This window comes from Macaca mulatta, chromosome 11 (assembly GCF_049350105.2).
Source record: "Macaca mulatta isolate MMU2019108-1 chromosome 11, T2T-MMU8v2.0, whole genome shotgun sequence".
In the NCBI taxonomy this organism is placed as follows: Eukaryota; Metazoa; Chordata; class Mammalia; order Primates; family Cercopithecidae; genus Macaca; species Macaca mulatta.
In genome coordinates this window covers 124459272-124469235 of record NC_133416.1, presented here as the reverse complement: position 1 = coordinate 124469235, position 9964 = coordinate 124459272, and positions in this window count along the sequence as shown.

The following is a 9964-nucleotide window of genomic DNA, read 5'->3' as shown; positions in this document are numbered from 1 at the left end:
CACGGTGGCTCACACTTGTAATCCCAGCACTTTGGGAGGCTAAGGCAGGTGGATCACTCAAGGTCAGGAGTTTGAGACCAGCCTGGCCAACATGGTGAAAACTTGTCTCTACTAAAAATACAAAAATTAGCTGGGCATGGTGGTGTGCACCTGCAGTCCCAGCTATTTAGGAGGCTGAGGCAGGAGAATCGCTTGAGCCCAGGAGGTGGAGGTTGCAGTGAGCCAACGTCTCGCCACTGCACTCCAGCCTGGGCGACAGAGCGAGGCTCCATCTCAAAATAAAAAAACAAGTTTGAGAAAGCCTCAGAGGCATGCAATAAACTAAAAGTGTAGTATCTGTGGCATTAATTAAACATGATGCAGTGAGTCACCGAATTCATTTAGTCTTGAACGTTTCCAAAAGAGTCTCTAATGGAAACACTGTTGTTAGCAGAACGCTGCCGGCAAAATCTACGGGGAGAGAGACACCTGTTCCGTTTCCCTCCAGGCTGGTGGCATTGCCTTCCCTGGAAAGCACACACTGCCCCCAGATTGCCCTTCCTAAAACATCTCTTTCATCCCGTCATGCTTTTGCTCAAAGTCACTCAGTGCCACTAGGGATCAGAGGAGGAAGGGCTAGCCCCTCTGGCCAACAGTCAGTGCTTGTGTGACCACAAGTGGCCCTTTTTGGCTTCCCTTTCTTCCTCAGCTCCACCCAAGTCTACCTTTCTGGGCTGATTCACCCCAGTGGTTCTAAACACAGCTTTTCTTTTCCTTCCCATGAGGCCTTTGCCTCTGCCACTCCCCACTACCTGGAAACACACCTTCCTCTCTTATTTCTGTTGATACCATTTCTATTGCTGAGGGTTTAATTCAAACAACCCCTCTGTGGGTGCCTGCCTATAGCCTCTGTCTGTGCTGCTTGTCTATACCAATCACTTTGCACCCAGGAAGTGTTGCTTGGCAATAGTTGTCTGTGTATGTGTCTGTGCGTATGTCCTGTCTGCTTCTTTGTACCAGTCAGCTCTTGCCACACTAATGCTGAGTAACAAACAGCCACAAAATCTCCCTGGCATACTGCATCATTGCTGTAGAAGTGGGAGGGAGGTAGCTGTGAGCGAGGGAATGTGAGTGTCCTTCACAAGCTGAAAAGACAAAGAACAGATGTCCGTCTAGAGCTTCCAGTGGGGACACAACTCTGCCAAACACTTCGATTTTAGCCCTGAAAGAGTCACTGGGGACTTCTGACATGCAGAGCTATAAAATAATAACATTGCATGGTTTGAAGCTACTAGATTGTAGTAGTTTGTTAGAGTGACTGAAGAAAGCTAGTATATTAGCTAGGTATGGTGGCTCACGCCTGTAGTTCCAGCTACTTGGGAGGCTGAGGCAGGAGGATCCCTTGGGCCCAGGAGGCTGAGGCTGCAGTGAGCTGTGATTACACCACTGCACTCTGGCCTGGAAAAAAGAGTGAGACCCTATCTCAAAAAAAAAAAAAAGAGGGGCCGGGCGCGGTGGCTCACGCCTGTAATCCCAGCACTTTGGGAGGCTGAGGCAGGCGGATCACGAGGTCAGGAGATCGAGACCATCCTGGCTAACCCGGTGAAACCCCGTCTCTACTAAAAACTACAAAAAACTAGCCGGGCGAGGTGGCGGCGCCTGTAGTCCCAGCTACTCGGGAGGCTGAGGCAGGAGAATGGCGTGAACCCGGGAGGTGGAGCTTGCAGTGAGCTGAGATCCGGCCACTGCGCTCCAGCCTGGGTGACAGAGCGAGACTCCGTCTCAAAAAAAAAAAAAAAAAAAAAAAAAAGAGAGAGAGAAAAGAAAAAGAAAAAAGAAAGAAAGAAAAAGGAAAGCTTGCCAGGCACAGTGGCTCACACCTGAAATCCCAGCACATTGGGAGGTGGAGGCAGGTGGATCACCTAAGGTCAGGAGTTCAAGACCAGCCTGGCCAGTATGGTGAAACCCCGTCTCTACTAAAAATAAAAAATTAGCCGGGCATGGGGGCAAGCGCCTGTAGTCCCAGCTACTCGGGAGGCTGAAGCAGGAGAACTGCTTGAACCCGAGAGGTGGAGGTTGCAGTGAGCCAAGATTGTGCCACTGCACTCCAGCCTGGGCGACAGAGAGAGACTCTGTCTCAAAAAAAAAAAAGAAAAAGGAAAGCTAAGGCAGGACATGGTGGCTCACGCCTGAAATCTCAGCACATTGGGAGGCAGAGGCAGTTGGATCACCTGAGATCAGAAGTTCAAGACCATCCTGGCCAACATGGTGAAACCCCGTCTCTACTAAAAATACAAACAATTAGCTAGGCGTGGTGGTGGGCACCTGTAATCCCAGGTATTCAGGAGGCTGAGGCAGGAGAATTGCTTGAACTTGGGAGGTGGATGTTGCAGTGATCAGAGATCCATGTCACTGCACTCCAGCCTGGGCAACAAGAGAGAAACTCCTCAAAAAAAAAAAAAAAAAAAAAAAAGAAGAAGAAGAAGAAGAAGAAAAGAAAAGAAAAAGGAAAGCTAATACAAAATGTGAATTAAATCTGTATTTGTTGACTGTTACTACTGTTCTAGAGGAGAATTCATTTCCTTGCATTTTCCAGGTTCTGGAAGCCTCCTACATTCCTTGGCTCACAGCCCAGCATCACTCTGACCTCTGCTTCCATTATTCCATGTCGTCCTCTGCCTCTGACCCTCCTGCTTCCCTCTTAGGAGAACCCTTGGGATGACATTGGACCCACCCAGATAATCCAGGATCATCTCGTCTCAAGATTCCTTAATCACATCTGAAAAGCCCTCTTTTGCCACATAAGGTAACATATTCACAGTTCTCAGGTATTAGACCCTGGACGTGTTTGGGGATCATTTCCAGCTTAACACAGCCCATCCTATGGCTCCCAATGATTCATGTCCACCTCACACACAAAATACAGTCAGCTCAATTGATGTGCTTGTAGGATTCATTCATTCGTTCCATAGAAATAGAATGAGGACCTATTATGTGGCAGACTCTGGTGGATCAACCAGTAGCACTGACATTACAGAAGAAGGACAGGGACAATAAGTAAGGTTTGTTTTATTTATTTATTTATTTATTGAAACAGAGTCTCACTCTATCGCCCAGGCTGGAGTGCAAGGGTGCGATCTCTGCTCACTGCAACTTCCGCCTCCCAGGTTCAAGCAATTATCCTGCCTCAGCCTCCCAAGTAGCTGTGACTACAGGTGCCTTCCACCACACCTGCCTAATTTTTGTATTTTTAGTAAAGACAGGGTTTCACCATGTTGTCCAGGCTGGTCTCAAACTCCTGACCCCAAGTGATCAGCCCATCTTGGCCTCATTTCGGCCTCCCAAAGTGCTGGAATTACAGGCGTGAGCCACTGAACCTGGTTCATAAGGAAGCTAGAAGAAGAAAGAAGAAGGAGGAGGAGGAGGAGAAGGAATAGGAGGAAGAGGAGGAGGAGAAGAAGGAAGAGGAGGAGGAGAAGGAAGAGGAGGAGAAGGAAGAGGAGGAGAAGGAAGAGGAGGAGGAGAAGGAAGAGGAGGAGGAGAAGGAAGAGGAGGAGAAGGAAGAGGAGGAGAAGGAAGAGGAGGAGAAGGAAGAGGAGGAGAAGGAAGAGGAGGAGAAGGAAGAGGAGGAGGAGAAGGAAGAGGAGGAGAAGGAAGAGGAGGAGGAGAAGGAAGAGGAGGAGAAGGAAGAGGAGGAGGAGGAGGAAGAGGAGGAGGAGAAGGGGAATGGGAAGAGGAGGAGGAGGAGGAGGAAAGAGGAAGAAGTGGAGGAGGAGGGGGTAGGAAGAAGAATGTTAGTGATGATTAAGTAATTTTGGAGGAAAAAAAACAAGGAAAAGTGACTTTTTACACAGGGAAGTCTTCAGCAATAAGGTGGCTCTGGCCGGGCGCGGTGGCTCAAGCCTGTAATCCCAGCACTTTGGGAGGCCGAGACGGGCGGATCACGAGGTCAGGAGATCGAGACCATCCTGGCTAACATGGTGAAACCCCGTCTCTACTAAAAATACAAAAAACTAGCCGGGCGAGATGGCGGGCGCCTGTAGTCCCAGCTACTCAGGAGGCTGAGGCAGGAGAATGGCGTAAACCCGGGAGGCGGAGCTTGCAGTGAGCTGAGATCTGGCCACTGCACCCCAGCCTGGGCGACAGAGCGAGACTCCGTCTTAAAAAAAAAAAAAAAAAAAAAAAAAAAGGTGGCTCTGAGGGGACAATGAGGAGGGTAGGGGAACAAACCCTGCACATAAAGGGGTTGATTAGGTGGTCAGAAAGCGTCTCTGTAGGACAACATGAGATGTCCTCAATGTACGTTCAATAACGATTTTGGCAAAACTGGACAGAAGCCATGTTTTCACAGAAGTTGCCTTTTTTTTTTTTTTTTTTTTTTTTTTGAGACAAGCTCTCGCTCTACCACCCAGGCTGGATTGTAGTGGTGTGATGATAGCTCACTGCAGCCTCGACCTCCTAGGCTCAAATGATCCTCCCACCTTAGCCTCTTAAAGTGCTGAGATTATAGACGTGAGCCACCCTGCCCAGCTGAGGTTGCCTTTTCTTTTCTTTTCTTTTTTTTGAGACAGAGTCTCTATGTCGCCCAGGCTGGCATGCAGTGGCATGATCTTGACTCACTGCAGCATCCATCTCCCAGGTTCAAGCAATTCTCCTCTGCCTCAGCCTCCCGAGTAGCTGGGATTACAGGCATGTGCCACCACACCCTCCTAATTTTTTTTTTAGTAGAGACAGGGTTTCACCATGTTGGCAAGGTTGGCCTTGAACTCCTCACCTCAGGTGATCCACCCACCTCAGCCTCTCAGAGTGCTAGCATTACAGGTGTGAGCCACCGTGCCCAGCCGGTTGCTATATTGTAGAAAGAGATTTGATGGAAATGATGAAGCTTAATTTTAAGGCCTCTCCCTTGGAAAAAGCCCCTCCCTTCCAAGGCCACTTCTTTTCTCATTCTACATACTCTCGTGTGTACTTGTGAATTAATCCCTGTGTATCTCTTTTCTAAAACGGGGCCTCCAGGCTGGGTGTGGTGGCTCACACCTGTAATCCCCGCATTTTGGGAGGCTGAGGCAGGCACATCACTTGAGGTCAGGAGTTTGAGACCAGTCTGGCCTACATGGTGAAACACCATCTCTACCAAAAATACAAAAATTAGTTGGGTGTGGTGATGTGTGCTATAGTCCCAGCCACTTGGGAGGCTGAGGTGAGAGAATCGCTTAAACCCGGGAGGCGGAGTTTGCAGTAAACCAAGATCACGCCATTGCACTCCAGCCTGGGCTACAGAGCGAGACTTGCAGTCTAGCCCGGGCAACAGAGCAAGACTCCGTCTTAAAAAATAAAACAGGGCCTCCACAGGAGAATGGCGTGAACCCGGGAGGCGGAGCTTGCAGTGAGCCGAGATCGCGCCACTGCACTCCAGCCTGGGCGACTGAGCGAGACTCCGTATCAAAAAAAAAAAAAAAAAAAAAAAACACAAATAGGGCCTCCACACAGCCTAAGCTCCACTAAACCCAGATATGCCCCAGCGGGAGGATGAATCTAGTAATCATGGCCATGTGTGTGTTCCTACAGTTTGCGAGTATATACTGAATGAAAGGCATGGGGTTCTGCCAAGGCACAAGGCAGAAGGAGCTTGCCTAGCCTGCATTCATGAACTTGTGTTCCTACAGAGGAGCACTTGAGCAGAAAGCTGAAAGATGAGTAGGTGTGGCTGAGGAGACACTCCTAGGAAAAGGACCTGTATCAGCAAAGGCTGTCAGGCGGGCAGGGAAGTGGACCAGAAAAGAAAGGATGCATGTATTAATTATGAGGACAAGGAACACTGTAGGGAGTAAGGGAAACTCCCCCTTTGCCCTCAGAAGTTTCACTGAAAAATCAACTCACAAAAGGCAGATTAATAAGAGAAAAGGCCTTTGGGAGGCCAAGGCAGGAGGATTGCTTGAGGCCAGGAATTCAGGACCAGCCTGGGCAACATTGCAAGCTCCCATCTCTATAAATTTTTTTTTAATAGTCAGGCATAGGCCAGGCGCAGTGGCTCCCGCCTGTAATATCAGCACTTTGGGAGGCCGAAGCAGGCGGATCACCTGAGGTCAGGAGTTCGAGATAGCCTGGCCAACATGATGAAACTAAAAATACAAATAGTAGTCTCTACTAAAAATACAAAAAAAAGGAAAAAAAGTTAGTCAGGCATGGTGGCAGACGCCTGTAATCCCAGCTACTCAGGAGGCTGAGGCAGGAGAATTGCTTGAACCCAGGTGGTGGAGGTTGCAGTGAGCCAAGATCACACCACTGAACTCCAGCCTGGGCAACAAGAGTGAAAGTCCATCTCAAAAAATAAAATAAAATAGCCAGGCATGGTGGCACACACGTATGGTCCCAGTTACTTGGGAGGCTGAGCCAGGCGGATGGCTTGATCCCAGGAGTTCAAGGCTGCAGTGAGCTATTACTGCTCCACTGCACTCCAGTCTGGTCAACAGCACAAGACCCTGTCTCCAAAACAAAAAGAGAAAGAGAGAATGGGCATACAAATGTATGAACATGCACACGGAAGAGACCCACTGAAAGATTACTCACCTCCCTGCTACCATGGAGCTTGGAAATTTATTAACATCTTGAGATTACAGAAAGAATGGGAGCTTGGATCTTGGCAAAACAGGTGTGAATGGTGTTGAAGGGAGTTCAAATGGTATCTGCAGCTAGATTGTGGAGATTTCATTGGAAAGGGGTGTTGACCTCACCAGCCAAAAATAACCAGAAATTCATCTGTAGCCCAACAAAGATAAGTGTATTACCTTGCTGCAGCAAGGGAGAGTCCACCCTAGAGGACCACTGGGAAACCAGGGAGGAGGGATCCCAGAAGGGCTTATTCTAGGATTTGAGTTTGTGCAGGGTGATTTTAGCAGGGACTGTGGGATGGAGCAGGAACTCCTCTTAGGGGCTTGCAGGCCCCCCAAGCACAGAAATGAAGAAAAATAGGCCGGGCGCGGTGGCTCAAGCCTGTAATCCCAGCACTTTGGGAGGCCGAGACGGGTGAATCACGAGGTCAGGAGATCGAGACCATCCTGGCTAACACGGTGAAACCCCGTCTCTACTAAAAAATACAAAAAACTAGCCGGGCGAGGTGGCGGGCGCCTGTAGTCCCAGCTACTCGGGAGGCTGAGGCAGGAGAATGGCGTAAACCTGGGAGGCGGAGCTTGCAGTGAGCTGAGATCCGGCCACTGCGCTCCAGCCTGGGCGACAGAGCCAGACTCCGTCTCAAAAAAAAAAAAAAAAAAAAAAGAAATGAAGAAAAATTTTGAGTTCCTTCAAGGGAAATTCCAGGCACCTCGCTAGTAATTCCAGGCACCTCGCTAATAATTCCAGGCACCTCGCTGAGAAGTAAATGAGTGACTTGATAAGCAAGAAGGTAATAGTAGCTCAAAACACTAGCAAGAAAGTTAGAATGATGGGATGTCTGGTTCGCTTACAGAAACTAAGGATAGTGTCTTAACATATGTCTGTGGGTTGTTTTTCAGGATCCCGGACCCCCACCAAACAGACCCACTGGCCGTAGACCTCATATTAAAAGAAACAGAGGACTGAACTCTGACCACTGTTTTTTGTTCTAATTTCTTCCTGTGAGGTCTAAAGGAGATCACAGCCACCAGACAGAGCTAACATTCTTTAGTGCTAATCTCAATTTTTTAGACAAAGCTTCGCCTCCTTAACCAATCACAACTCAAAAAATCTTTGAATCCAGGGCCAGGTGTAGTGGCTCACACCTGTAATCCCAGCACTTTGGGAAACCGAGGTGGGCGGCTCACAAGGTCAAGAGATCGAGACCATCCTGAACAACATGGTGAAACCCCGTCTCTACTAAAACTACAAAAAATTAGCTGGGTGTAGTGGCTTCAGCCTGTAGTCCCAGCTACTCAGGAGACTGAGGCAGGAGAATCACTTGAACCCAGGAGGCAGAAGTTGCAGTGAGCTCAAATCGTGCCACTGCACTCCAGCCTGGTGACAAAGTGAGGCTCCATTTCAAAAAAAAAAAACTTTGAATCCACCTATGACCTGTGGGCCTCTGTTTCCAGATGTCCTGCCTTTTTAGGTCAAACCAATGGATAGCCTGCATGTAATTGATTTATGGCTTTCCCTGTAACCTCTGTCTCCTTGCCTTTAAAAACTCTTACCTGTGGCCAGGTGCAGTGGCTCACTCCTGTAATCCCAGCACTTTGGGAGGCCGAGGCAGGTGGATCACCTGAGCTCAGGAGTTCAAGACCAGCCTGGCCAACATGGTGAAACCTCGTCTCTACTAAAAATACAAAAATTAGCTGAGTGTGGTGGTGCATGCTTGTAATCCCAGCTACTCAGGAGGCTGAGAAGTAGGAGAATTGCTTGAATCTAGGAGGCAGAAGTTGTTACAGTGAGCTGAGATAGCGCCATTACACTCCAGCCTGAGCAACAGAGCAAGACTCCGTCTCAAAAAAAAAAAACAAACTCCCTGTAAGCCATCAGAGAGTGTGGGTCTTAAACCATGAGCTGCCCAATTCTCCTTGATTGGGGCCCTGCAATAAATGCCTCACTTTCCCTCGCTGCAATCCCAATGTCAGTGTTTGGCTTTGCTGTGCAGGGCAAGTGGACCCCAATTAGGTTCAACTAGGGTTGGGGGGACCAGCTGGATATAATCAGGGCATGAGGCCAGTTCAGCAAAAGGGTATCCTAGGAGAAATTTAAAAACACAGTTTTCTCTATGCCGAAAAGGAAAGAGACTCATTCCCTTCTTCCTTTCTTGGAGAATTTCCTTGAGAAATTTTGTGTTTGCAATTATATCTTCTGTCCCTTTGATAGGTACATAAATCTTTTGTGTATGTGCCATTCTTTTATACAATCCCATCGGGCTCTGGACACTCTCACCAATATCCCATACTTCCTTTTCCACTGTTAAACATTTCATGAACCCCAAGGTGGGAGGGGCTGGGTGAGGGTTTGGGTTCCCCCTCCTGCCATCCTAAGCATCTGGGGTACCAGCCCTGCTGCCAAGTGATCTTGTCCCTAGCCCTGTCCCCCCAGACTGGCATGAGTGTGTGTTTGTGCCAAACTTCTATTTCAAATTGCAAATATAAATCAAGGAAAACAATTTAAGTTAAAAAAAAAGAAAAAGAAGGCTGGGTGCCATGGCTCACACCCGTAATTCCAGCACTTTGGGAGGCCGAGGTGGGAGTTCAGGAGTTGGAGACCAGCCTGGACAACAAGGTGAAACCCTGTCTCTACATAAAAAATTGCAGAAATCAGCCAGGTGTGGTGGTGTGCGCCTGCAGTCCCAGCTACTCAGGAGCCTAAGGTGGGAGGCTGCCTTGAACCCGGGAGGCAGAGGTTGCAGTGAGCTGAGATGACACCACTGTACTCCAACCTGGATGACAGACTGAAACCCTCTCTCAAAAAAAAAAAAAAAAAAAGAGAAAAAAAAAAGGCCGGGCATGGTGACTTATGCCTATAATCCCAGCACTTTGGGAGGCCAAGGCGGGCGGATCACCTGAGGTCTAGAATTCGAGACCAGCCTGACCAACATGGAGAAACCCCATCTCTACTAAAAACCCAAAATTAGCCAGGTGTGGTGGCGCATGCCTGTAATCCCAGCTACTCTGGAGGCTGAGGCAGGAGAATCACTTGAACCTGGGAGGCAGAGGTTGCGGTGAGCCAAGATCCGTCCGTTGAACTCCAGCCCGGGCAACAAGAGTGAAACTCCATCTCAAAAAAAAAGGAAAGAAAGAAGAAAGAAACAAAGAAGAGAGAAAGAAAGAAAGAAGAAAGAAACAAAGAAGAGAGAAAGAAAGAAGAAAGAAAAGAGAAAAGAAAGAAGGAAGGAAGGGAGGAAGGAAGGAAGAAAGAAAAAAAGAAAGGAAGAAAGAAAGAAAGAAAAGAAAGAAAGAAAGAAAGAAAAAGAAAGGAAGGAAGGAAGGAAAGAAAGAAAGAGAGAAGGCCAGGCATGTTGGTTTACGTCTGTAATCCC